Here is a 27,979-nt window from a genome sequence, read left to right as displayed (position 1 = left end):
GAAGAAACACATAATGACGGTCAGTCTTCCTTGGTCTGGAGCTCCATGCAAGATCTCACCTCTTTGGGTAAGGATGATTCTGAGAAAGTACAGAACTACACAGGAAGACCTGGTCAGTGACCTGAAGAGAGCTGGGACCACAGTCACAAAGATTACATTAGTAACACATGATGCTGTTATGGTTTAAAAGTCTGCTTGGCAGCAAGGTCCCGCTGCTCAAGCCAGCACATGTTCAGGCCCGTTTGAAGTTCACCAGTGACCATCTGGATGATCCAGGAGGCATGGGTGAAGGTCATGTGGTCAGATGAGATCAAAAGAGTTTTTTGGTATCATCTCCACTCGCTGTGTTTGGAGGATGAGAACAACCCCAAGAACACCTTCCCAACCGTGAAGCATGGGGGTGGAAACATCATTTTTGGGACTGCTTTTCTTCAAAGAGGACAGGACAACTGCACCGTATTGAACGGAGGATGGATGGGGTCATGTATACTAAGATTTTCTCAAACAACCTCTTTCCTTCAGTAAGAGCATTGAAGATGGGTCTTCTAGCATGACAATGGCCTGAAACACAGGCAGGGCAACTAAGGAGGGGCATCGTAAGAAGCATTTCAAGGTCCTAGAGTGGCCGAGCCAGTCTCCAGACCTGAACTCAACAGAAAGTCTCCAAACCTGAAAGATCTGGAGAAGCTCTGTATGGAGGAGTGGACCAAAATCCCTGCTGCAGTGTGTGAAACCTTGGTCAAGAACTACAGGAAACATCTGACCCCTGTAATTGCAAACAAAGGTTTCTGTACCAAATATTAAGGTCTGTTTTTCTATTGAACCAAATACGTATTTCACACAATAAAATGCAAATTATTTAAAAATCATAAAATGTGATTTTCAGTTTTTTTATTATTATTATTATTATTATTTTTTTTTTTTTTTTTTTTTTTTTTTAGATTCTGTCTCTCACAGTGGAAATGTACCTATGATAAAAATTACAGACCTCTCCATTCTTTGTAGGTGGGAATACTTGCAAAATCAGCAGTGGATCAAATATTTATTTGCCTCACTGTACATATATCTAGCTATAAATATATACACATACACTTTAGTGACAAATGCAATATTTTTGGTCAGTTACAGTTTTTATTGTATCGATAACAGCACTGATCATGGTTCCTCTTTTTTTTCCAGAATGAGTTACATGTGATACATGAGGTTACCAGCACTTGATAGTTGTTAAGTGAGAATTGCAGCCCAAAAATCTAACTTCTTTAAACCTTCTCTTGATGCTAACCTGCTGGTGCACTTTTCTTGTCTTTAACCCTCTGGAGTCGAATGACTCGCCCTCGAGTAAAAAGTCACATGACCTAATTAAGCTGATGTAACACTCAATCTGCTGCACTCTGAGCCTTACATTAAATGTGTGTTGAATGTGGAAACTTCAACCTTTATATTACTTTTTAAATTTTGGTAATAGGCCTAGTATAACTTGACTTATGAGTATTTTTTAAGGCATGCGTTTTCATGAATAGTATTGTCATTTTTCGCTGCACGTTTATGTACACCCATGCAGCAAAAGGATCATTTCCTTCTCTACTGCAGCAGCGACAGCGGTGGGAAGAAATATGACTCCTTCTTCCTCATTGGTTGGCTGGCTCAAGAATTTTCCACCAATCAGAAGTCACTAAACCCACGTGTTCACTAACCCCATGTGTGTTTGATCACAGCCCACCCACCCCATGTGGGTCTGATTGTGTGGTCGCTTCCTCTTTATTACTGGTGGAAAGTGTGTGTGGTTAGTGTTTTGTTGATGTTTGGGTTTTTTATTAGGCATTTTATGAATGTGAAGCAAGCGCTTGAGTTATTTTTTTGAACTGGAGGAAGACGGAGTGTACAGCGCATCGTCAGAGTCTGAAACAGACAGTGAGGATTCTGGGGTTCAAAGAGATGATCCTTCTTTTTTCTGGAGGAGCAACCAAAGCAGGTGGATCCACCAATGTGCACACAGAGATCTGAACAGAGGGTTGGAGCACACGTTTCTGTTTCCAGATCTCTGCTCGGACGTGCAGCAGAGACACGCCCCAGCACTGACTGCACTGACATCATGCCGCTCCAGCAGCAAGCAGATTTCAGCCTCGGAGAACACAGGAGTCCAGGTTGATAGACGTTCAACCTGCGAATGCCGAAGTACAAACAGAGTGAGGCAAAAACGCAGTCATGGCCAAGCAGAGTTTAGAGGCATGAGCAGCCACGAACATCAGGGATGAGGCAAAAAGGCGCAATCAAAAACATGAATCAGGATCTCGGTACATGGCAAGGCAAAGACAAGACTGAATACAAGAGCTGGTGAGTGTGCAAAGACAACAAACGAGCAGTCGTGTGCTGGCTAGGAGGAGATTAATTAAGCAGGAGTTAACAAGGTGCAGGTGAATGATCTAGAAAGGGGACGTGGCTAGTGAACAAAGACTATGCAAGGTGCAAGATAGTGAGGAAGGACAACACAAGGTGGAGTGAGGTAAGACAAAAAGATGCATGAGCAGGTGCAAAGAGCGTGAGTCGATAGAAACACAAAGCAGAAAGAGTCACAGAGAGGGACAAGGACACAAGCTGGTGAAGTGGCATGAAGTGACAACACAATCAAATATGAGTGAGGGACGAAGACATGATGGCAGGTGCAGGGGTGTGTAGTGGAAACAAACAAATGGCAATGAGGAAAAACAGAACAGAGCTAAAATGGAAACCGAAGGCAGAATATAATATTACAACAAACTGGGCATGAACCTGAGAACTCATGAGAGACTAAAATGGAAAATAAATACTTAAGCAAAACTGAACTGGAATTGACTAAGAATGTTTTCTTAGTCAATTCCAGTTCCGGGTGGTAAAACAAACTATAAGAAAAACAGAATACATGATGACAGAAAGCAAAACCCAACATTACAGCACAACTGTTAATACAAATGAGAAAAGCAAAAATAAACAAGTGATAAACTAATGAACAATAATGCAAACACACACCAGCTGAAGAAAACTAGAATGGAACTAAACTAATGGCTGAAGAATAAAAGTAATAAAGAAACAACGAGGCAAAACAAAACAAAATAAACACAATAAAAATAAAATAACTAGTAAATCAAAGCTGGGGCACACATAGGGAAAAAGAAAGAGGGAAAAACCCAAATCAAAGCCCAGATCCAGCCTAAATTGTGACAGAAACTGTAAAGTCACACAGATGAGCTTGTGCTGAAAAAAATGACACCAAACAAGGCCAGGTAAGCACTTTTTAAAGGTAAATTTTAAAGTACAGAAGCTTGAATCTTCGACTGGACTGGGTTGCTTGACGTGAGGAAGTTTCGCTTCAAATCACAGAAGCTTCCTCAGCTAAAATTCTTGCTCTGGTAGTCTGACTTCTGTCTTGGCTCTTGTAGAGAAGAATAAACCAGAAGCCAACAAAAGCTGGAGTTTTTAACCTAACCAGACCCCTCCTACCGAGAGGCCGACTGCTATAGGCTAGTGACTAAACAATAGCTCTAATTAGCACCTATTGTGCACTCTCCTAATGATGGGATGGAAGCCTCCCCTGATGGCTCCCTTGACGACTCTCCTGATGACGTGAATGACTCATTACCATGAACAAATGTCTGAAACTGCTTTGACCTGAGTACCCCATTGTAAACAGGGGACAAAGCGTGTCTGAGACCCGCCCCCCGGTTAAGGCTGGGTTTCAACTGTTTTACAAAGAATGCTTCCTTGACACCTCTCTCAAACCATTTCTTCTCTCTGGCTAAGATTTTAACTTCCTTGTCCTCAAATGTGTGGTTAGTGTCTTTCAGGTGGAGATGAACTGCAGACTGAGGTCCACTGGCGACCTCTCTGCGGTGCTGGTATAGCCTCTTGTTTAAAGGTTGCTTAGTCTCACCTATGTAGTGTTCATTACAGTTTTCCTGACATCTGATATAATACACTACATTGCTCTGTTTGTAACTAGGGATCCTGTCCTTAGGGTGAACTAATTTCTGTCTCAAGGTGTTAACTGGTTTAAAGTAAACTGGGATTTTGTGCTGTCTGAAGATCTTCTGTAGTTTTTTCCCTACTCCTGCTAAATAAGGGAGAAGGGAGGGAGAAGCGAAACGTCCTCACGTCAAGCAACCCAGTCCAGTCGAAGATTCAAGCTTCTCTACTATGGAAACCACCTGGACAACTGAGAGCCTACACAGAATTATTGCGTAAATTTTAAAGGTAAAACCAAAAGTAGTCAAAAACGGCCAATTATGCCCTGGACCCCAGAGGGTTAATCACTGTCAGACACATGTTGATGGAAGGAGTTCAGATTTTTGTAGTACTTCTCTCTCTCTCTCTCTCTCTCTCTCCTAGTATCTTGAGTTGTGGATGTTTGTGTTGCTTTCAGTATAGTGGTTGGTCACAAACAAGCTAAAAGCTTTGATTGTGTAGATGGAGCCCACCCAAAAGAAGAAAATTTTGCGATTCTTTGTCCACTTGAGGCTGGCTTCAAAATCGAGCAGGTTCCCATAGAACCCCATGTTAAAATGCCCAACTTTAGAGCAGAAATCAAACATGTTTACAGCCTCATACAAAAAATGGGTTCAGTTTCTATATATACGAGGTCTGTTAGAAAAGTATCGGACCTTTTTATTTATTTTTTTCAAAAAACATATGGATTTGAATCATGTGTGATTGCATCAGACAAGCTTGAACCTTCGTGCGCATGCGTGAGTTTTTTCACGCCTGTCGGTTGCGTCATTCTCCTGTGAGCAGGCTTTGTGTGAGCACTGGTCCACCCCTCTCGTCGGATTTTTATTGCGAATAAATGTCTGAACGATTTGGAGCTTTGCTGCATCAATTTTTTTCCAGAAACTGTGAGACACCGTTCAGAAAATTAATATGGCTTTCAGGGACGATTTTATGGGGATTATACAGATTAAGGAGTGTTAACTGCCGCTTTAAGGACGGCCCACAACTGCTGAGAGCGCGGCGCGCTCCCAGTGCTGATCGACATGCTCAGACCCCGCTGAAACAACCAGATCATTTCCAACGTGAAGGCTTTGTTGATCCGGGACCTCATCTGACTTTCACAAAAAGGCAGAAGGAGTGGACATCAGCACTTTTTTGGCACATTACACTGTTACAGGAGTTTTTTTCATGGAAAGAAAAGCAGAGGGACGCGCCACGGAGCCATTCATTACGCGGGACAAAACCACCTCGGTGTTGGTCTCACAGGATGGCTTTCAGGTGGCTTTCAGATGGATTCTGGTTTCTTTTCAGTCGTGTGATTATCCAATTGTGATTGTGCATGAGCTGGACATGCCCCAACATGTCCTGGAAGACTTCATCATGGCGTTGCTTTGCGCCATGTGGCTCCACCGCGACGCGCAGTGGAGCCGCTCCTCTTTCCATGACAAAAACTCCTGTAACAGTGGAATGTGCCGTTCATTTCTAAACTGGACGCTGTCTTGATCCAGTATGTCGTCTGACTAGCACAGGAATTGTGAAAAGACGTGGACATCAGCACCTTTTCAGCACATTAAGACAGACGTGCGGAGGAGTCGCATGGCGTAAAGCAACGCCGTGATGAAGCCTTCCAGGACATGTTGGGGCATGTCCAGCTCATGCACAATCACAATCGGATAATCACACGACTGAAAAGAAACCAGAATCCATCTGAAAGCCACCTGAAAGCCATCCTGTGAGACCAACACCGAGGTGGTTTTGTCCCGCGTAATGAACGGCTCCGTGGTGCGTCCCTCCGCTTTTCTTTCCATAAAAAACTCCTGTAACAGTGGAATGTGCCGAAAAAGTGCTGATGTCCACTCCACTCCTTCTGCCTTTTTGTGAAAGTCAGATGAGGTCCCGGATCAACAAAGCCTTCACGTTGGAAATGATCTGGTTGTTTCAGCGGGGTCTGAGCATGTCGATCAGCACTGGGAGCGCGCCGCGCTCTCAGCAGTTGTGGGCCATCCTTAAAGCGGCAGTAACACTCCTTAATCTGTATAATCCCCATAAAATCGTCCCTCAAAGCCATATTAATTTTCCGAACGGTGTCCACCTGGAGGTCTCTCACAGTTTCTGGAAAAAAATGATGCAGCAAAGCTCTAAATCGTTCAGACATTTATTCGCAATAAACGAGAGGGGTGGACCACTGCTCACACAAAGCCTGCTCACAAGCGAATGACGCAACCGACAGGTGTGAAAAAACTCACGCATGCGCACGAAGGTTCAAAATTGGCTGATGCAATCACACGTGATTCAAATCCATATGGTTTTTGAAAAAAATAAAAAGGTCCAATACTTTTCTAACAGACCTCGTACACTTTCCCCCTCCATGACAACTGTGATTTGTTTTCAAACTTCTTAGTTTAAAACATTTTAAGCCATAAAGGTGTGCATAGTTTGGGGCGAGGCCACTTTCATGACACCTTGGAGACTGCAGATGCAAATTAGCCTAAGGCTAACTGGTGCGATGCATCAAATGGTTTAATTTATGTTTTAATTGCAGATGGTACCTTTCAAATAAATAAATTGATTGATTAAAACCTTGCTGAGCCAAGAGTTCAAACTGAGTGTCGGCCACGAGCTGTGGCTGCTACAGTAGCTGCATCTGTTAACTGCTGTAGAGGACTGTGTCTGTTTTTGTTGTAGTTGTTTTTGTTTTGTTTTTAGCATTTTATTACAAATATCTCTAAGATAGCGTGTTCTGTTGTGAAGTATCCTAACATATCATCTAACACCTCTTTATTCCAGTATTTGTGTCGAGTGAAATTTTTCTTATTTGATTTTGAATGCTTATGGGCTTAGCTCTTTTAGTATCTATCAGTAGCTTGATCAGTTTGGGCCAGTTAATCCAGGATTTGTGGGGAAATAAGCAGATCAATATTTTTAATGCTCGCACCCAGCAAACTGTTAACGAAAACCAAGTAAGTAATGTCACGCCAAAATAAAAATATCTCCCATTTATTTTCTGTTTAACTAGATTAGACCAGACCAAACCACAGCGCATTGTTTCTTAATGAAAAGAGAGGAGTGTACGGCGCGCACCTGAAACAGCTGTTAACATCTGCTGACAACATTCTCACTGCAGTATTCTCTGATCACTGATTTGCTGAAAACCTGTCACCTGATACATCAGCTGCCTCGTGAAGACTTTAGACAGAGTTGGAGCAAAGCTTCGGAGCTTATGGTTCTGAGTCATCTACTGAGGCGGCATAAAAAGTTTTGGTTAACAAGGTAAGCCCATCAAAATGCTGACTTTGGGTCCCTTGCCACTACAGATGGAGCCTCATCAGACTAATTGTGTGTTGAGACAGTTGCCTACAGACTTCAAGTAGTTGCAAACTAGGTAATTTAAAGGACATATCGTACGTTATTTAATGTCCTGGTTAGCAAGTATTAATGATTGTAAGTCTATCTATGCACATGCTCTGAAAACATGTGGTTGCTGATGCATTTTACTGATAATTATACTGTTGGAGAAAATGAAGTGTTTTGAACCACCCAATCAATATGAAGCAATTGTGTTGAAATGGTTCAGTGTTGGAAGCAATTAAATACGGCGACATCTGCTGGCCAATCTTTAACATAGCACTTGCATGGAACAATTTGAATTCATATAAAACGTAAACATGCAAAAAATAATACAAAAATACATTAACTAAACACATAAATACATAAAATACAGGGTAACACAAAAAAGCAGAAAAAAAGCTTGTTTACATTATGGCCCAACAAAATACTCACAGGCAAAAATAGATTCATACATACATACCATAACAGTTAACAAAAAATAAAAATATATAGTATTTTTAAATTTTTTTTCTCATTAATAAATAAATTGATTGTTCTCTTGTTGACCCATCTCTTGGAATAAAAACTGTCTGATCCTGTTTTTAAATAGAGGCTTCAATTCACAAACTCTAATTTGACGAGACGGACCATTAAATAGTTTAGCTCCAGTGTACGTGAAGGACGAAAGCCCACAGGTCTTCATCTGAGGAATGACCAGATACAAGGTACTCGACCGAGCAGCTGTAAATTTAAAAGAAGTGACTAAGTAATTTGGGGCTTGCTTATTCACTATATTAAACACATGATTTAATTTTAATTGTTGAACTCTGCACTCAACAGGCAACATACTGACCATTATAAATTCAGCTGGCCTATGTGGGTCCAGGGTTGTGCAGAGAGGAGAAAGTGAATGATCTTGTTCTGCATTATCTGCAACCTCCTTTGATTACGCTTGGTCAGGCCAGAGTACCAGGCTGCACTGGCACAGTCCATGTGACAGTGTATCAATGCTGATGGAAGACGTTTTCTCATATACAAATACAAATCTTTGGCCTGTCTGTATAAGAACTTTAATTTTGCATTTGAGTTGCTGATCACTTTCAGTTATAAGATCACCAGATAAGGTCTGATCTAAGTCAAGAGCAATATATTTTACACAGGATTTACTTACAATTTTATCTTACCAGCACATGTGACATTTAATGTGTCATTCCAGTCAGGTGTTTAAAGACATTAATAATATACTTGTTATAATGTGATTGTGCCATCATAACATACTGTATGTAATAGAGATATAAATTGTGAAATGTTTGTTCAGCTATGGACTGTTATGACCATATTTTACAAAATGAAGGGGATTTGGGGGCTTCAAAGGTTTTTTTTTTTTGTTTTTAATGTAAAAACAAGATCATTTTAGCTTTGGCTCCCAGACCCCCCAACCAGGGCCCTCTTCACCCCCAGCCATTTTAAGCATTTATTCATTATTTGCCTCTTACATGCTGGTAAATGAGCTTACTGAAATATTTTGGAAAAAGGAAGGATCATGGATGTGGAGAGGAGAAGAATCAAATATGGGTTGGTCATGACTAGAGTCCCTTGATTGAGGATAGTAGCGCCAACTCAGAACATGGCGCCATTTTGGTTCCAACTGTGCTGAACTACTGAATGAACCTTCTGTGTTTTCAACATTTTTTTAATAATTTATTTAATTTATTGATTTTAATTGATTAATTTATTGATTTTATGCTTCTGCAGCTCGGTAACTCCGTGTCATGCAATCACGTGCGTGAGTTTAAAGTTCTCTGTTGCTGGATTATGCTTTATTCTGGACTAATTTGTCATTCAACAAGCTTTTCTTTCTATAATAATCACTTCCAAATCAAAGGTAAGATGTACAATTTCATCTTTTTCAGACTCCGTGTTGTAAAGTTGCAGACTTTTCTGATCCATTTGTAATCAGTGTGCGCACTGCAAAAACTATTATAATGATGGGAGACACAGGTGCACGTCAGGCTGCGGGTCCGAGTTTGAGCACGGTGTGAAAATGAGCACGGTGTGAAAAAAAATAAACAGTCTGGCTTTTATTCACAGAAGTCACTCTGGTCCCACTTTCCTCAAATTGGTGAGTGTCAGAGTGCTGAACTTTGTACTTCTGTGACTGTGCACCTCCAGACTGCTCAGGGTGTTTAATGGAAATACATTGCGATCGGACGAGACATTTTATCTGATGTGAGTGAAAAATCTATTATACAAAATCTGTTTTTACAGTGTTTATTACGGTGTTTATTACATGGAAAACAGTACAAAAACATTGGGACTTTTTTTTTCTGGTGACTGTTAATATCCGGTTTATACGATGACGGTTTAGGTGAGTTGTACTGTACATTTACTTCTCAAAGCTTTGATGAGGAAGTCGCTTCCATCCCACACAGCTGACTTTATTTTCCCACAATTTTCTTCTGTTCGGATCTGAAGGGAATCTGTACATCTTGAAGCTGTTGTTGTGTCTATTTGTGCATCCAAATGCAGAGAAACCCGGCATTTTCATCAAATAAATAAATAAAATAGCTGGATTTACATGCAGACAGATTAACAGCGAACGCTGTTTGAACCCAAGATGGCACCATGTGTCACGTGAAAGGTTTTTTCAGCTTGTCATGTCGTTACTCTTTCAATCAAGGGACTCTAGTCATAACATAGGCGGAGTAAGCGCTGCCAACATGGCAACACCCAGAGCAGTAATTTTTGGACTTCTGGGTCGAGTGATGTCACTCATGTCTATTGTGAGGATCTCTCTCCCAAGATGGACGAAAGTAACACAGAAAGGAGCCCCATATCCTTGCTAGTCATTATCTACGATTCTAACGTTGGCCAGTGCATGCTAATGTATACTGTGTAAGGGGAAACAAAACTGTTGTGTGGGCCGCCAGAAGAGGAGGTACTGCTGGCCCACCACCACCAGATGGCGCCCTGCCTGGAGTGTGGGCTTCAGGCTGGAGAGGGCGCTGCCGCCACGGACACAGCTGGGGGTGACAGCTGTTACTCATCATCTCGTGACAGCTGTCACCCATCTACACTTCATCATTCTCCTCCATAGGAGACGTCTTCTATCCTCGAGCCTGCCCACACGTCACCTTTGTGATTGACTATTGTCTTACATTCTGTAATCTGTTGTATTGTGGTTGTGCTCATTCACAACAGTAAAAGTGTTCATTTTTGACTCTATCATTGTCCGTTCATTTACGCCCCCTGTTGTGGGTCTGTGTCACGACACTTTCCCAACAGGATATCTCGGCCAGCGTCATGGATCCCGAGGGGCGTCACCCAGCCGTTGAACAGCCAGTGGAAGAGCAGGGTGCACGGGCATCTGCAGGAGGCGTGTTTGGTGAGTTGCAGCAAATCCTCACCGCCTTTACTGCTCGGTTGAATCAGATGACTGAGCAAAACGTCATCCTTAATCGCAGGATGGAGGCTCTCACCGCACAGGTGGAAGCGCGCGCTCAGGGCGCTGCTGCAGCTCCTCCTCCTGCCGACCCAGTGCAGAATACAGACGTTCCACTGGTCGTTCAACCACCATCCCCTGAAGCATACATAAGCCCCCCCAGAGCCGTACGGTGGTTGTGTGGAGACGTGCGCGGACTTTCTTATGCAGTGTTCGCTCGTCTTTGCACAACGTCCCGTAATGTACGTGTCTGACGCCAGTAAGGTGGCTTATGTCATTAACTTGCTCCGAGGTGAGGCACGCGCCTGGGCTACGGCGCTTTGGGAGCAAAATTCACGGCTCCTTCACACATATGCTGAGTTTGTGAGGGAGTTCAAAACGTTTTTTGATAATAGAGGAGAAACAGCTTCAACTGTGCTGCTGTCAATGAGACAGGGGCGCCGGAGTGCAGCCACTTATGCAGTCGACTTCCGCATCGCGGCTGCGAGGTCCGGCTGGAATGACGTTCCAAGCTTTGGTAAATGACATCTTGCGGGACTTCCTGCACCGATTCGTCTTCGTATATCTGGACGATATACTCATCTTTTCTCCGGACCCTGAGACTCATGTCCAGCATGTACGTCAGGTCCTGCAGCGGTTGTTGGAGAACCGGCTATTTGTGAAGGGCGAGAAGTGCGAGTTCCACCACACCTCTTTGTCCTTCCTGGGGTTTATCATCTCCTCCAACTCCGTCGCCCCTGATCCGGCCAAGGTTGCGCGGTGAGAGATTGGCCCCAACCAACAAGCCGCAGGAAGCTGCAACAGTTCCTCGGCTTTGCAAATTTCTACAGGAGGTTCATTAAGGGCTACAGTCAGGTAGTTAGCCCCCTGACAGCCCTGACCTCTCCAAAAGTCCCCTTCACCTGGTCGGATCGGTGTGAAGCCGCGTTCAAGGAGTTGAAACGACGGTTCTCGACTGCACCAGTTCTGGTGCAGCCCGACCCTAGTCGCCAGTTCGTGGTTGAAGTGGACGCCTCTGACTCAGGGATAGGAGCCGTGCTTTCCCAGAGCGGAGAGACCGATAAGGTTCTTCACCCGTGTGCCTATTTTTCCCGCAGGTTGATCCGAGGAACAGACTTTACGTCCCACCAGAGGCTAGAGCTGCAGTTCTGGATTTCTGTCACGGTTCCAAGCTCTCCTGTCATCCGGGGGTGCGAAGGACCGTGGCAGTTATCCGGCAGCGCTTCTGGTGGGCGTCCATGGAGGCCGACATCCGGAAGTATATCCAGGCCTGCACCACCTGTGCCAGGGGCAAAGCCGAGCACAAGAAGACCCAAGGGCTTCTCCAGCTGCTGCCAGTGCCTCATTGTCCCTGGTCCCATATCGGCCTGGATTTCGTCACGGGCCTCCCGCCGTCCCAGGGCAACACCACCATCCTCACGATAGACCCTTCGCTGTGTGACATCCGCGCTTCCGACGGCCTGGAGTAACCATCTGGCTTGGATCGAGTATACCCATAACAGTCAGGTGTCTTCTGCCACCGGCCTCTCCCCATTTGAGGTGTGTCTGGGGTACCAGCCCCCATTGTTTCCTGTGGTGGAGGGAGAGGTCGGTGTGCCCTCGGTCCAGGCCCACCTGCGGAGGTGCCGTCGGGTGTGGCGCACCGCCCGTTCTGCCGGACGAGGGCTAAGGCCCATGCAGACCGCCGGTGGACCCCGGCCCCTGCATACCAGCCCGGGCAGGAGGTGTGGTTGTCTACGAAGGACATTCCCTTACAAGTGGACTCCCCGACATTGAAGGACAGGTACATTGGCCCCTTCAAGATCCTCAAGGTCCTCAGCCCGCAGTGAAGCTGGGAGTTGGAGCTTCACTGCGGATCCACCCCGTGTTCCATGTTTCCCGGATCAAACCACACCACACCTCACCCCTCTGTGCTCCCGGTCCGGCACCGCCTCCTGCCCGCATCGTTGACGGGGAGCCGGCTTGGACCGTGCGCCGGCTCCTGGACGTCCGTCGGATGGGCTGGGGGTTTCAGTATCTGGTGGACTGGGAGGGGTATGGACCCGAAGAACGCTCCTGGGTGAAGAGGAGCTTCATCCTGGATCCGGCCCTCCTGGCCGATTTCTACCGCCGCCACCTGGACAAGCCTGGTCGGGCGCCAGGAGGCGCCCGTTGAGGGGGGGTCCTGTTGTGTGGGCCGCCAGAAGAGGAGGTACTGCTGGCCCACCACCACCAGATGGCGCCCTGCCTGGAGTGCGGGCTTCAGGCTCGAGAGGGCGCTGCCGCCATGGACACAGCCGGGGGTGACAGCTGTTACTCATCATCTCATGACAGCTGTCAGCCATCTACACTTCATCATTCTCCTCCATAAAAACCGGACTTCATCTCCACCTCGTTGCCGAGATATCATCTACCAGTAGAGGTAATATTCTCAGCCGTGTAACTGTGTTTAGTCTGAACTCATTTTTTGCAGCTGTTTTTCTTGTGGAGTGCATTGTCTGGAGATTGGCATGACCGGCGACAGCTTCGCTTCACACCCCGCCAGATAAGTGCTTTGTGACAGGAGCTGCACGTGTGGATGAGAGGTGGAGGTGGAATCCCCACCATTTGCTATTACTGGGTGTGCACACACCCACCTTTGATTGTTTCTGCTCCTCGCCAGCAGTACCAGATCCGACGCTCGGAGACGGTGGCCACCTGGGGACTCGGGACTTGGTGGCTCCAGTATTCTCCAGGTTCAGTGGCGGAGGAAATCGTGTGGTTCCGGTTCTTCTCAGGACAGACGTCTTCTATCCTCGAGCCTGCCCACACGTCACCTTTGTGATTGACTATTGTCTTACATTCTGTAATCTGTTGTATTGTGGTTGTGCTCATTCACAACAGTAAAAGTGTTCATTTTTGACTCTATCATTGTCCGTTCATTTACGCCCCCTGTTGTGGGTCCGTGTCATGACACTTTCCCAACACAAAACACTCCCTTTTTTGTTGTTAAGGTATATTTGTTTGTGTATGATGTACATTTCCCACACATAATGTAATTCAGGTGAAAAGTAGTTTGGCACTGAAATTGTGTGTGTGGGGGGGGGGGAGAGTAACTTGGAGTCTGTTCTGTGCTGACAGAGAAATCTGTTAACTGTATTTCACAGAAATAAAGAAGTGAAATTACAGAGTTTGGTAATATTTTCACTGTAGAGTTATCACTTCCTGAGATTTCACATTTTTCAACCAAGTTGTTGGTTCTTTGTTTTCAGAGAAAAGACCTATTTGACTGACTATGAGTATTGTACACCTTGAGACATCTTGAAAGTGTTTTCTTTGGCTGATTGTCTGCTGTATGAGAGTTTGTCATGGTCCAGTGATCTAAATGCGGCTGAGCAAGAAAGTCCAAATGTAATCAACAAAAATAACTTACCTTATTTTGGTAGCTGTCAGTGATCCAAATTTGTTTATTATTTGTGTGTGTGTGTGTGTGTGTGTGTGTGTGTGTGTGTGTGTGTGTACACATTGAAGAGCAACTAAAATACAAATGTAAAGACTGAAAGTAATTAACTCGAGTTTTATGCATGACACCATCATCAGACTGTTTTTGTGAGAAGATTTCAGGTATAAAGTTTCAATGAGTAACAGTTGCAGTGAAGCTTTCTCTGATTGGTTGTTTTGAATGACATTTCCTGTTATTGTTTGCTGTGTCAAACTTGTTTTCATGGTGTCATTTGGTGACTAGCTCGGATTTCTTGTTCAGGAGGGAGATGTTGCAGGCAGTCGGGATGCGTAGTTTCACACACAGTTATGAGTTACAGCGGGAAGGGTTGCCTTTGTAGGCAAGGTCTCCATGAAAACAAGTTCTTCAAATCGTGTTTAAAGAAGAAAGAGTGACGGACATCACTCTGCTGGAAGAAGCTTTTTTTCAGCGACTTTTGGGGTTGTCTCCTGCGTTGTCCCTGGGGACAGGCGCTCTCCTCCCCGTGCACTGGGCTGCACTGTGGCTCTGGACGAAGCAGCCTGCTCCGCTCAGCAAATTAGCTCCATGAATTGCAGCTTTTTCCACAATTCTCTGTGTTGTGAAGATGTGCAGACTTTTCTGCCAAACGTATTTGATCCATGATTGAAATGTAATCAGTGTGCGGACTGTCTGTAAAAACTTTACAAATATGATGGGAGAGGATAGAGGCAAAATGTAAAAGTGACAAGTCACTGCCTTTTTTGTATGGCAAGCCATGAATGCCATAAATAAACCACGTTCAGTCACATATCACCAAAAACCCACTGCAAAAAACTCAGTTTTGTTGATGTGTTTGTCTGTTTATTTATATATGAAGTAGGCCTGGGCGATTTGGCCTAAAAATAAAATCTCAAAATTTTTCTGGAAAAAGATCAACTTTCAAATTTTTCCCCAATCCAACCCCCCCCCCCCCCCCCCCCCCACTTGTTTTTTTTTAAAGAAAACATTTAGTACAAATGACAGATATAACTCAAAACAAGTGTTGTTTTTATTTGATCAAAAACGGGCCACACTAAAATACGAAATGGGTGAAATGGGGACTGATGATCATGAAATGGGGGTAAAATGTAATCAAATGGAGCAGAGTGAACTAGACTGACTCCAAATAATTACTTTTATTTAATTGTTTAGCTTTTGTTTTATGTGAGATGCACTCAGTACAGGTAGTAGGGGCAGGTGCGCCATCTGGCATTTGAGAGATGAAACTTCAATTAATGGGTCAGTCTGCTCCATTTACTTTTACCCCCATTTCATCATTATCAGCCACCATTTTGTCCCATTTAGCTAAAAAACTTCATAAAAGTACTAAATTGAATCATATTTGGAGTCAGTCTGCTCCAGTTTGCTATGTTTAACCCCTGTTTCGTTAATAGCAGCCTCCGTTTCGCTCATTCACTTAAAAATAATTAAATAATATTGTCCTGCCACTTTGCACTACAAGTATTTGTTTGTTTACAATTCTACACTTGATACTTATACTTTGTTATTATATTTCTACACTTGATACTTATACTTTATTATATTTCTACACTTGATACTTATACTTTGTTATTATATTTCTTTAATACCTTCTTTTGTGAGGTCAGGGAGTCCAGAGATCAGGTATTTCAGTTCTCAATATGTCTGTGATGTATTGTAGAAATGACAATAAAGCTGACTAAGACTAAGAAAAGTAATTAATTGAATCATATTTGGAGTCAGTTTGAGGTCAGTCTGCTCCATTTCGTTACATTTTACCCCCATTTCGTTATCAGTCCCCATTTCACTTAAATAATTAAATAAAAGTAATTAATTGAATCCTATTTGGAATCAGTTTGGGGTCAGTCTGCTCCATTTCGTTACATTTTACCCCCGTTTTGTTATTATCAGTCTCCATTTCGCTTAAAAATAATTAAATAAAAGTAATTAATTGAATCATATTTGGAGTCAGTCTGCTCCATTTCGTTACATTTTACCCCCGTTCTGTTATTATCAGTCCCCATGTTGCTTAAAAATAATTAAATAAAAGTAATTAATTGAATCATATTTGGAATCAGTCTGGGTCGATCTGCCCCTATTTCTCTACTTTTAACCCCCATTTCGTGATCATTAGGCCCCATTTTGCTCCATTTTGTATTTTAGTATAGCCGCACTTGGGCAAATGATTCCACCAGAGTAAGCTGCTTTTTAGCGGGAGTTTGTGCTCTTGTTCCCCTCGTAAAGTGTGGCATTTCTTCCACGTAGCTGGATGCATCTGTTTTAGATGCTGGAATAAGTTTGTTGTGCAGCTGTGTTTTGTTGCAATGGGCTTTAGACAAACTTTGCAGCGTGTAGTCACTTGCTCCACGTCTGTCGCAGCAAAACCAAACCACTAACAAAACTCACTCCATTAGCGGTTAGCCATGTTGTTGTTGTGTGAAAGAAACGGGATGGGGAGGGGGGAGCTACGGAAGGTCCTGGGGACAAAAAGGTGTGCAGCAGCAAAAGGAGAAAAAACTCAAATTTTTTATTTTTTAAATTGTCCGCAACAAAAAACTCGAATTAATCGATAAAATCGATATCTTTCCCAGGCCTAATATGAAGGATAAAGGATTTATATATGGAATGAGAGTTGAATCCAACTGGTGGTAAAAAAAAAAACAAAAAAATGAAAGTCATTGGGCAGAATGACCAAAAACACCTTTTTAAAAAGACTTGTCAGTGTACTACTGACTGTTCTTAATGTGTTTTTTTTAACTCTTTACACCTTATTTACGAACCATACATAACATCAAATTATATGAAATATAGCTGTAGACATTTTGTTGGACTGGCAGATTTGAGGTTACACTTTTGTTGCTACTCCTAAAAGTGACTTGAATTTTACATTTTCATTTATTTTACTGTTTAATTGGTAAATGTAGAATGCAGTACATTCCTTACTGTAAAAGACAGATGACTTTGGTATTTTGTGGTTTTGGAGTAATGTCCACTGGTGCATATTGTCAATTTTTTATGTTGTTTTTTAATTTAAAGAGATGATTGACATAAATGACAAGTTTTTAAAATGTTTTTTTTAATTCATTGTTACAGTACTTGAGTAATAAAAATAAAAGATTTATTAAAAATAATCAATAGGTAAATTATTAAAATACAAAATAATTAGATGAAGCTCTAGCTTTAATTGCACCTGCCTCCGATTGCTGTCATAAAAAACTTAATTGGGGGGTTGGATCATGTTGGCGTTAGAATGGAAATCAGTCTTTTGGGTTGACCTGAGTAGATGGACAACAACACATTTTTTTCTAATTTTGCGTCTGTCTGTACACCACGACAGTAAAGTTGAAATGAACAGTCAAGTTGTTGTTTTGTTCATAGAGTCATCAGTTTTCGAGCCAGTTTTCTTTTGACTCTTTTCTTTAGAACTCTAGACAGATTTACTGTATGATATACTGGATTTGTTGTGAAAGTGTAGGAACACGGACCCACAACAGGGGGCGCAAATGAACGGACAATGGAGGAGTCAAATAACACTGCTTTTACTGTTGTGAAACAGGCACAACAAACACAACAGATTACAATCTCGAGATTGAGTCCAATTACAGCGGTGTCGTGTGGGCAGGCTCGACGATAGGAGACGTCTGTCCAAGTCGAACCGGAACCAACCCGATTTCCTCTGCCACCGAACCCCGGGAATACTGGAGCCGCCAAGTCCCGAACTCCCAGGTGGCCACTGCCTCCGCTCGTCGGATCCGGTACTGCTGGCGGGGAACAGAAACAGTCAGGTGTGGGCGCGGCTGCACCCAGCAACACGTGAGGTGGAAATACCACCTCCACCTCAAATCACAAAACAACACTGAAGTGTAGGAATATGTGTACTTATCCAAACACGTCCAAAAGGGTCTTCAGTGTCCTAAGCACAAGCAACAAAGTATTACGTCTCTGAATGAAACAACTGGCTGAGTTCGTTACCTCTTTGATTGAGCGATATCTCGGCAATGAGGTGGAGATGCCATCCAGCTGATATACCCCTCCGCTGATGGATGACAGCTGTCTCAGTTGATTGGTGACAGCTGTCACCTTGGCTGCTCCTGTCAGGCGGCAGCGCCCTCTGGTGCCTGGAGCCCGCACTCCAGGCAGGGCGCCCTCTGGTGGTGGTGGGCCAGCAGTACCTCCTCTTCAGCGGCCCACACAACAGGATTCAAATGTAAGGAGACTGCTAGTGGAGACTAGTGAGGGAAGCCACTCAGACATCCAGGTCAGCTCTGAAGGAGGTACAGGAGGTTTTGATTAGACAAACAGTGACTAGCTAAATATCTTGTGCAGTTGTTTGATGAAATCAAGTAACTTCCGGACTTATTAGCTTCTGAGAACTTGCAGTGAGCATTTTATTGATTGTTTACTGACATTTCTGCAGTTATCAAGCAAACTAATTGCAAATAATAATAGTGGAAAAGCAAAGTAGTTGATAATGAAAGTAATCATAAGTTGTTTTTATAATCACAAACGTCTTGTGTGAGGCAGGTTGAGGGCAGAGGTGTGGTCTGCCTTCGTACTTTCCAAAGCCGTGTTCTTTGAATGGGCTGCTCATATTCCTGATTAGTCACATTCCATATTGTGGGGTTGGCAGAAGATCATTCCTACTTAACAATCTAATGAGCCAAACGAGCCAAACAAAGAAGAAGTGCAATGAACAGGTCTCCTGAGGAAGGTGCTTATTTTCATGATTACCTTTGCTTTTCCTTTCCACTCCATATCGATTCATGTCTTCACTGGTTACGCTTTGTCCACGTTGAACCCGTGAGTGGTGTAATCGGCTAAATGTAGCCTCTGCTTCAACTTATTACCTGGGTGCTTAGCGCTGATATTTTTTTATTCAAGGACAAATGGTGGAGGAGAAGGCAGATCCTGTGCGAAGTCCCTGAGCTCTCGCCGAGCCGCAGATCCCTTTTCAGCGCCAGCTGTTCTCTCAGATACAGCAGGCCGTGCTGAAATTCTCTTAATATAATTCTAGAGGCTCAGGAGAATAGTGCAAAACGTGCGTGCCAGCGAGGAGAACGTTGAATTTTGTATCAGTGGGCCTCAACTCGCTGAGTTAGTGGGCAGTGCTCTCATTCATGAGCAGATGTTCAGTGCAGTTACACTCTGCAGTTAATGTGAACTTACTGGCCTCTGCCATTGGCTGCAAGGACGTTGGCAGCGACCTGGCATCTGAGAATTACTCCCAGTAAACGGTGCAGGCCTGGAAAGCAATGCGCTGGCCTTTTTTAGCCACTTCCCAGCCCAGGAGCTGGATCCTGGACAGGGGAAGGCACTGACAGCCCATCCGTCTTCAATCTGACAGTGATGAAATACTTGCTGTTTGCTGGGTTCATTGCAGATAATTTCCACTGATTTTTACATTAGCATCTGGTAAAGTTGTGAAAACTGAACAAGCAACTCTGCTGATGGAGACTGCTAAAAAATAAGTTTTGGACATTAACAGCCCTCATAAAACAGTCGATGGAGAGAAATCATGCCCATACCCTTGAAGGATGACGTTAGTGGAAGTGTGCCGCCTGTGAGGGGTTACCGTGTGGCCGCCGTGGTTCCACGACTGAAAGCAGCTGGCGCTGTGGTTGGCCTGTCGGATTGGTGCGTTTCACAGATCCTGATGTTTCTGGCACCCGCACGTCCGAGCTGCTCAGCCTGGGTTTGATGTGGCTCTACACATCTGTAATAAAGTCTTTTAATCGAAGGAAAAGCGTGTTTGATTAACTGGTCTGAGTGAATGTGATGTCAATTTTTTCCACTCGTCTTATGCGTGCACGTGTGCTCGCAGGAAAGTCGTGCGTGTGGGACTTAAACAGTGGCAGTGACAAGCTCTTGTTTCCTCTGCACATCTCATTTACACTTTCTAATTGGTAGTTTTCAGGTTGGCTTTATGAGAGGAAATCTAATTAGTGTTTCTAAATTCAGCAGAAAAAAACTCAGTTGGCTTGATTGTTCTGGTTTCCTCCTGTGTCAGGCACTCAACAATAAAATAAGACTAATCATTTTCAAACTGCTCATATTTTTAAACCCTTGAACTAAATGTCACTCTCAGTCTCTTGGCATTTTCTTTGGCAAGATGAGGGAGCCGTGGTTGCCCTCTCGCCTGCCTGTGTGCTCTCTCTGTGATTCATGGGAAGTTCGGACTTTGGACTGGCGGAGGTAAAAAAAAAAACAAAAAACAATGCATTGTGTTTAAGGTGGGGTTGTTTCTGCTTTGATTGGGAACGTCCTGCTGACAGGAGCAGTGGAGCAAGTTTACAGTAGCTGTGACATTGCTGTTACCTTTATTCAAAGTGGTGCAGCTGCAGCGAGCCCTCAGGAAGTCCAGCACAGGCCCACATGGGCAGCTGGCGGACCACAGAGAGGAGAGCCGGCCCTGTTTGAGTTGGCAGACACTGCACTCTCGGGGAACATTTGCTGCCTTTGCAGAAAGGCCAGTGGCGGTGGCTCTGATCGAGCAGCGGTGATTCTAGGGGCAGGATGAGCTTTTTCCAAGTCTGCTCACTTTCAGGAAACACATTTTGCTGTTTCTTCCCTCTGTGTTTGAAAAACGGGAGGAAGGAGTCGAGGGAAAAGAGCGCGAGCAGTGGGAGCCGATGACACAATTCAAGTGTAAGGTACGATTATGAAACATACAGTTTAATACTTTTTAACAAACTATTTCCTTGAGATCACATAGGTGGAACTTCATTTTTGCGAAAAACATTTATGTTGGTATATAAAACATTTTTGTTTCATTTTCTCTGCAACGCCACAGGGATTCTTCATTCCAAAGCCAATAATTGAGAAGTGCTTCATCTGAGGTTAGAGAGGTGCAGTGTTTGAATGCAGTTAAAAAAATAAGTGCTCCATTTAATTTGAAGTTGCTCTAGTTTTCACACGGTGTCATTGTTTAATTGAGAGTTCATGTTTGATATGCTAAATACAGTACTTCTTCAAAAGTCCAGATTTCTTTGCATGTCTGGCAGTGTTCCCATTCACACGCAGCCATTTGCGTGCATGCATGCAGAGAAGCATGTGCATAATTGTGACCCACCTACAGTTCTTCCGATCACATGCAGGCAAAATCAACTTTTTTTTCTTTCTTTCTTTCTTTCTTTCTTTCTTTCTTTCTTTCTTCAGTCACATTTCCAGTCCAATTCTTGAAAGTGTCTGACATCAGTGTTTTATTTCCACATGTCTACGAGAAAGCCACAACATCCAATTTTGCAAGTGTGTGTGCTAGTCACGGACTGTCCACGAGCATAAGGATGCTCATAAGTGTACATGGTACCAGAGCACCCTAGGTCAAAGGTTGATGATCTATTTTATGATCACATCAATTGATCTGAGGCCACATATTCTGGACACTCTGGTGAAGAGAGGGGCAGAGCTGTCAACTCATCACCGTTTGGTGTTGAGTTGGATCAGACTGTGGGGGAGGACTTTGGACAGGCCTGGTAAGCCCAAACAGATAGTGTGGGTGAACTGGCAATGTCTGGAGGAGCCCACTGTCCCACCGATCTTCAACTCACACGTCCGGAGCTTTTCTAGCATCCCTGTGGAGATTGGGGGCATTGAACCAGAATGGACAGTGTTCAAAGCTTCCATTGCTGAAGCTGCAGCAGGGAGCTGTGGCCTGAAGGTCTTCGGTGCAGCAACCCTTGAACACTGTGGTGGACATTGGTGGTCACGGAAGCCGTCCAACTGAAGGAGCCCTTCCAGGATGTGTTATCTCTGAGGAGTCTAGAGGCAGTTGCAAGGTACTGACAGGCCAGAAGGGTGGCCGCCTCTGCTGTGGGGGAGGCAAAACAGCAGGTGTGGGAGGAGTTTGGAGTAACCATTGGTGAAGGACTTTCGGTTGGCTACCAAGCTGCTTCTGGTGGACCATGAGGCACCTCAGGAAGGGAAAACGGGGAACCATCCAAGCTGTCTACAGTAAGGATGGGTCTCTGTTGACCTCAACTGAGGATGTAATGTGCTGCTGGAAGGAACACTTTGAGGAACTCCTGCATCAGACCAGAGTGTCCTCTACAGTTGGTGCAGAGCTGGAAGCTGATCATCATCAATTTTCCTGGTGGAAGTCACTGAGGTAGTCAAACAATAGTGGCAAGGCCCCGGGGGTTGATGAGAACCGTCCAGAAATGCTGAAGGTTCTGGGTGTGGAAGGACTGTCTTAGATGAGACATCTCTTCAACATTGCGTTGAGGTCTGGGACTGTGCCTAAGGAGTGGCAAACTGGGGTGGTGGTCGCCATATTTAAAAAGGGACCAGAGAGTGTGTACCAATTACAGGGGCATCACACTATTCAGCCTCCCTGGTAAAGTCTCCTCCAGGGTGCTGGAAAGGAGGGTTCGGCCGAAAGTCGAACATCTGATTGAAGAGGAACAATGCAGCTTCCATCCTGGTCGTGGAACAACCGACCAGCTCTTCATTCTCACAAGGATCCTGGAGGGAGCCTGGGAGTATGCCCATCCAGTTGACATGCGTTTTGTGCACTTGGAGAAGGTGTATGATCGGGTACCCTGGGAGATACTGTGGGAGTTGCTGTGGGAGTATGGAGTGAGGGGGTCCCTTCTCAAGGCCATCCAATCTCTGTACTCACAAAGTGAGAGCAGTGTTCATGTGCTTGGCAGTAAGTCGGACTTGTTTCCAGTGGGGGTTAGCCTCTGCCAGGGCTGTGCCTTGTCACCAATCCTGTTTATGATTATTCATAGACAGGATATCGAGGTATAGTGAGGGTGAGTAGGGTTTGCTGGGCTCAGAGTCTCATCACTGCTTTTTTGCAAATGATGTGGTCCTGTTGGTTTAATCGGCATGTGACCTCCAACACACACTGGATCAGTTCGAAACCAAGTGTGAAGCAGATGGGATGAGGATTAGGACCTCTAAATCTGAGGCCGTGGTTCTCAGCAGGAAACCGATGGAGTGGTAGGGAATGCGGTCTTGCTCCAAATGCAGGATTTCAAGTACCTCGGGGTCTTGTTTACGAGTGAGGGGACAATTGAACGGAAGATTAGCCGGAGAATCGGCGCAGCAGGGACAGTATTGTATTCGCTCTACCATACTGTCACTGTGAGATCAGATTTTAAGGTTGTTCTACTAACCTATAAAATTGTTCACGCACTGGCCCCTCCCTACTGAGTTGACCTAATTAAACCCTATGTACCGGCCCGGGCTCTGCGTTTTCAAGGTGCAGGACAACTTTGTGTCCCTAGGGTGAATAAAAAGCCTGCAGGTCACAGAGCTTTCGCTTATCGTGCCCCTGTTTTGTGGAATGATCATCAATAAAACAGTCAGATTCTGTAGAGACTTTCAATTCCAGACTTAAGACACACTTATTTTCCCTTTCGTATGGCTAACATACTGGCATAGTATGTTACTATGCTTTTTTATTATTTTTTAAGTCCATGTAGTCTTGAGTCTTTTGTAAATGTAAATCCCCCCCAAGAACGACACAATAGTTTTCTTGTTTCTTCAGTTAGTGTGTCTTGACTTTCTCATTTTCTTTGTCTGTGTGTTGACTTATGATATGAGCATAACTGTCTCTGTGTCATGGCAACGTATCATTATCTGAGGAAAAAAACACCAAATGACAAACAGAATCATGATCTAATCAGTATTTTACTACAATACTCTTGGATCATGGAACTGTGACTATCCAGGAACAGTGACTTTCCTGTGGCCCAGTGCCCAAATTCTATGTTTGCTGTCATACGGTGCATCCGGAAAGTAGTCACAGTGATTCACTTTTTCCATATTTTGTTATGTTACAGCCTCATTCCAAAATGGATTAATTTTTTCCCCTCAAAATTCTACACACAATACCCCATAATGACAATGTGAAAAAAGTTTGTTTGTTTGTTTGTTTTGGAGATTTATAAAAATATATTAAAAATAAATGAAGAAATCACATGTGCGTAGGTATTCACAGCCTTTGCCTTGAAGCTCAAAATTAAGTTCAGGTGCATCCTGTTTCCACTGGTCATCCTTGAGCTGTTTCAACAGTTTAATTGGAGTCCATCTGGGGTAAATTCAGTTGATTTTACACAATTTGAAAAATGACACACCTGTCTACATATAAGTTCCCACAGTTGACAGTGTATGTCAGAGCACAAACCAATCAAGGACTCTCAGACCATGACAAACAAAATTCTCTGGTCTGATGAGACAAACATTGAACTCTTTGGCGTGAATGCCAGGCGTCATGTTTGGAGACATTTATTTTATTCATTTATTTTTGGAGAAATTGATTATTTAATTTATTTAATTATTTAAAATGGGACCTACCGTATTTTCCGGACTATAAGTCGCACCGGAGTATAAGTCGCACCAGCCACTTTATCCATTATGAAGAAAAATAAACCATAAATAAGTCGCACCGGAGTATAAGTCGCACCAGCCACTTTATCCATTATAAAGAAAAATAAACCATAAATAAGGTCCACTGGACTATAAGTCCCATGGACATACAGGTATGTTAACATGAAAAGTTCAGATGATAATTGTGACGACTACCGTTTTCGGATGCATATTTCACCAGTCGCAACTTGTAATCTGCAGAGTATGATTTTCTTTTTGGTGGCATTTTTTTGGGCCTTCTCCGTTGTCTTGTTATGTTATCAGTAACGTTAAAATTTTTATTTTTCTATGGTAGTCAGAAGTCGCAGGAACAGTCATACAAGCCTCGAGTGCCCTCTCGTGAGCTGCATTTTACCTACAGATATGTTTGTATTTTGCGGACCACATTGCGAGCCGAACCATGCAGCGCCTACCTGCGCAGCTCACCACCCAGCGGTGTCGATCCAGCTCCTTCCAAGTGCAGACGCTAATCCTCCGCCGTCGCTCAGTGCTCCCATGCAGCTCTCAGCGTCAACTCTGCTCACACTGATAACCAAGGGTTGAAGCTGTCTTGTTAGCCATCCCGGAATAAACACCATGTTCGTCTGCTTCAAACGCTTTTCACAATCATCGACGCCAGCCCCTTCCAAGTGCACACGCTAATCCTCTGCCGTCGCTCACCCAATGCTCCCACGCAGCTCTCAGCGTCAACTTAAACACTCTGCTCACATTGATATCCAAGGGTTGAAGCTGTTCTGTTCGCCATGCCGGAATAACAGCAAGCACCGTGTTCGTCAGCTTCACACGCTGTGGGTGAGGTGAGGTATACGCGTCCAACGTTCTGTTCTCTGATTGGTTATCGCGACCAGCGTGAACTATAGGATGGCCGTCATACTACAGTGCCCATGATGCATTGCATTTCCTTTTCCGGTGGCCATTTTAAAACATAGATCGACTCTGTCACGTAAAATTGTTTTGTTACAGTAAATTAATTGAGATCCTACTGGTATATTTTTCATTTATAAGTCGCACCGGAGTATAGGTCGCACCCCCGGCCAAAACATGTAAAAAAAGTGCGACTTATAGTCCGGAAAATACGGTATATTGTTTTTGTTGCTCAAATTTCATCAGCACAGCATCTGAATAAAGAGAGCAACGTGTTTTACAATCATCTTTATCATCCTCAGAACAGTGCAGTTCCAGCTGGAATGATCCTGCTGTGTTTGATTCTGGGCATTGAAGCAGTGAATTTTTTTTTTTCTTTTAAAATGTCAGTTGCTTTTCTCATCCTTTCATGAGAATATCTGAGATGTTTTTGCAATTTCACCATTAAAAGGTCATGCATGTGCAGGAACCATGCCCAGAAACGTTCCAGGGAATTGAGTGACTAACATAATGATCTGAGGAGCCAAGGTCGGCCAGTTTGCACTGTTTATTGTACCCATTTTATTTTATTAGCCTTATTTTCAAGTAAAAAAATAACGCAATGCTAAAATACCCTCAGCCGCTTGAGCACTGTCTTCTTTATAATTTGCAGCTGTTTAATTGTTATCCCAGTGTAAAGTGTGTGTGTATGTATGTATGTATGTGTGTATATGTATGTGTATATATATATATATATATATATATATAACAGCTGAGTGGATCCTTGTCATTTCATTGGTGCTTTGTATGTCACATGACATGGATTATTCGTGCCATTTGCGATTGTTTTTCATTTACCATGCAATAGTTCTTTTTTAGTGTGCAATTTTGGTACTATATGAAATGTGCTATTGCACGCTCTGGCCACCGTACATGCTCACACTACTGGGGTGGCATTTAGGTAAATGTGGTGGAGATTGTTTTGCTGACAGAGGATGATTTCAAGAAGCTAATTGGCAGTACTAATTTGTCTAAAACAAAAAACAAATCCACTACATAAGCGTCTGGAGGCATGAAGAGCTGTTAGGATGAAGAGGATGAAGTTAGGATGAGAAGCTAGACAAATTTCTGACGTGATTTTTCGCTGGACTGAGGAAGTGCACAAAGTCAGTGCACGGACTACATCGTCACAATTATTTTTGAACTATCTTACTTTTTTACCAAGTTGACTTAGAACAATTTTGGCTCATTTAAAGTTCATGTTGGACTGTCGACATCAAATCACCAGTGACATACACCAAAATGTAAGTCCCTTTTCTGTTGTTTGTAAATTAATAAAATAGTAATTTAGCTGTAATATAAAACAAATAATGAGTGTTTTTTTTTTTTTTCATTCTTTCAGTGGAACAAATATTTAATTGGCTGGGCCAAAATAGCGTTTGCTCTTAATTAGTCTGCATGTAAATCCAGCTATTTTATTTATTTATTTGCTGAAAATGCTGGGTTGTGCATTTGGATGCACAAATTGACACAACAAGGGCTTCAAGATGTTCACATTCCCTTCAGATCTGAACAGAAGAAAAATTTGGGAAAGTTAATTAGCTGTATGGGATCAAAGCGACGTTTTGATAGGTAAATTTAGTGTTCAGTCCCATGTACAGTAAAACTCAAACTGTCATTGTATAAACCAGATTTTCACAGTCACTAGACAAAAAAAAATCGCAATGTTTTTGTATTGTTTTCCATGTAATAAACACTGTATATAGTGGATTTTGTATAATGGATTTTTCGCTTACATTGGATAAAATGTCCTGTCCGATCACAATGTATTTCCATTAAAAACCTCGAGCATGTGGGACCGGAATCATTTCCGTGATTAAAAAAAACGGTAGTTTATTTTTTTCAGACTGTGTTCAGACTCAGACCTACAGCCTGCACCTGTTAAATCAGACACTGCAAAAGGCTGTGTTTTGACACTTTTCTGCTTTTAATCCTTCATCTCCCATCATATTTTACAACCCAGTTGGTAAATATTTTAATAGTTGTTGCAGTGCGCACTCTGATTACAAATGGATGAGAAAAGTCCGCAAATTTACATCAGGGACTCAGAAAAAAGAGGAAATTGTACATCTTACCTTTGAATCGGAGGTGATGATTGTAGAAAGAAAAGTTTGTTGAGGGTCAAATTAATCCATAATAAAGCATAATCCAGAGACGGAGAACTTTAAAACTGTCACACACGTCATTGTATGACACGGAGTTACAGAGCTGCAGAAACATAAAATCAGGCTTTAAATTAAATAAATAAATCATCATAAATTGTAAACTTATGTCAATTTGATAGCTTAACTATTTTTGTATTTATATTTTGATAGCAGCTGTACCTGGATGTGTTGCTGTATGTTGTTAAATGATTTAAAAAAAATGTTGAAACCATAAAAGGTTCATTCAGTAGTTCAGTGCAGCTGGAACCAAAATGGCGCCATGTTCTGAGTTGGTGCTACTCTCTGAATATAGGGACCCTAGCCAGCATGGGGATGGTCAGATATGGGCTTCATATCGGTTGTTCTGGGTCTCTGTAGAAAACCTATTTG

General features: G+C 43.3%; 1 protein-coding gene across 5 annotated transcripts in view; it reads left to right on the top strand.

The window, feature by feature from the left end:
* Nucleotides 1-27,979, top strand: part of foxp1b (forkhead box P1b) — a 732,035-nt gene that overhangs the window by 218,076 nt on the left and 485,980 nt on the right. For 2 of the 5 annotated variants that reach the window (XM_034167464.1, XM_034167461.1), the window contains exon 1: nt 20,577-20,818. The exons of 2 other annotated variants lie outside the window; for them this stretch is intronic. The gene's annotated coding sequence lies outside the window, so the exon portion shown is untranslated. Of the gene's footprint in view, nt 1-20,573; nt 20,819-27,979 lie in introns of those variants that run through there. One more of the 5 variants, XM_034167467.1, reaches the window with a different exon arrangement.

Source organism: Thalassophryne amazonica, chromosome 3 (assembly GCF_902500255.1).
Source record: "Thalassophryne amazonica chromosome 3, fThaAma1.1, whole genome shotgun sequence".
Lineage (NCBI taxonomy): Eukaryota > Metazoa > Chordata > Actinopteri > Batrachoidiformes > Batrachoididae > Thalassophryne > Thalassophryne amazonica.
Note: the sequence above shows the minus strand (reverse complement) of the source record. Positions and strands in the feature narration are given on the sequence as shown.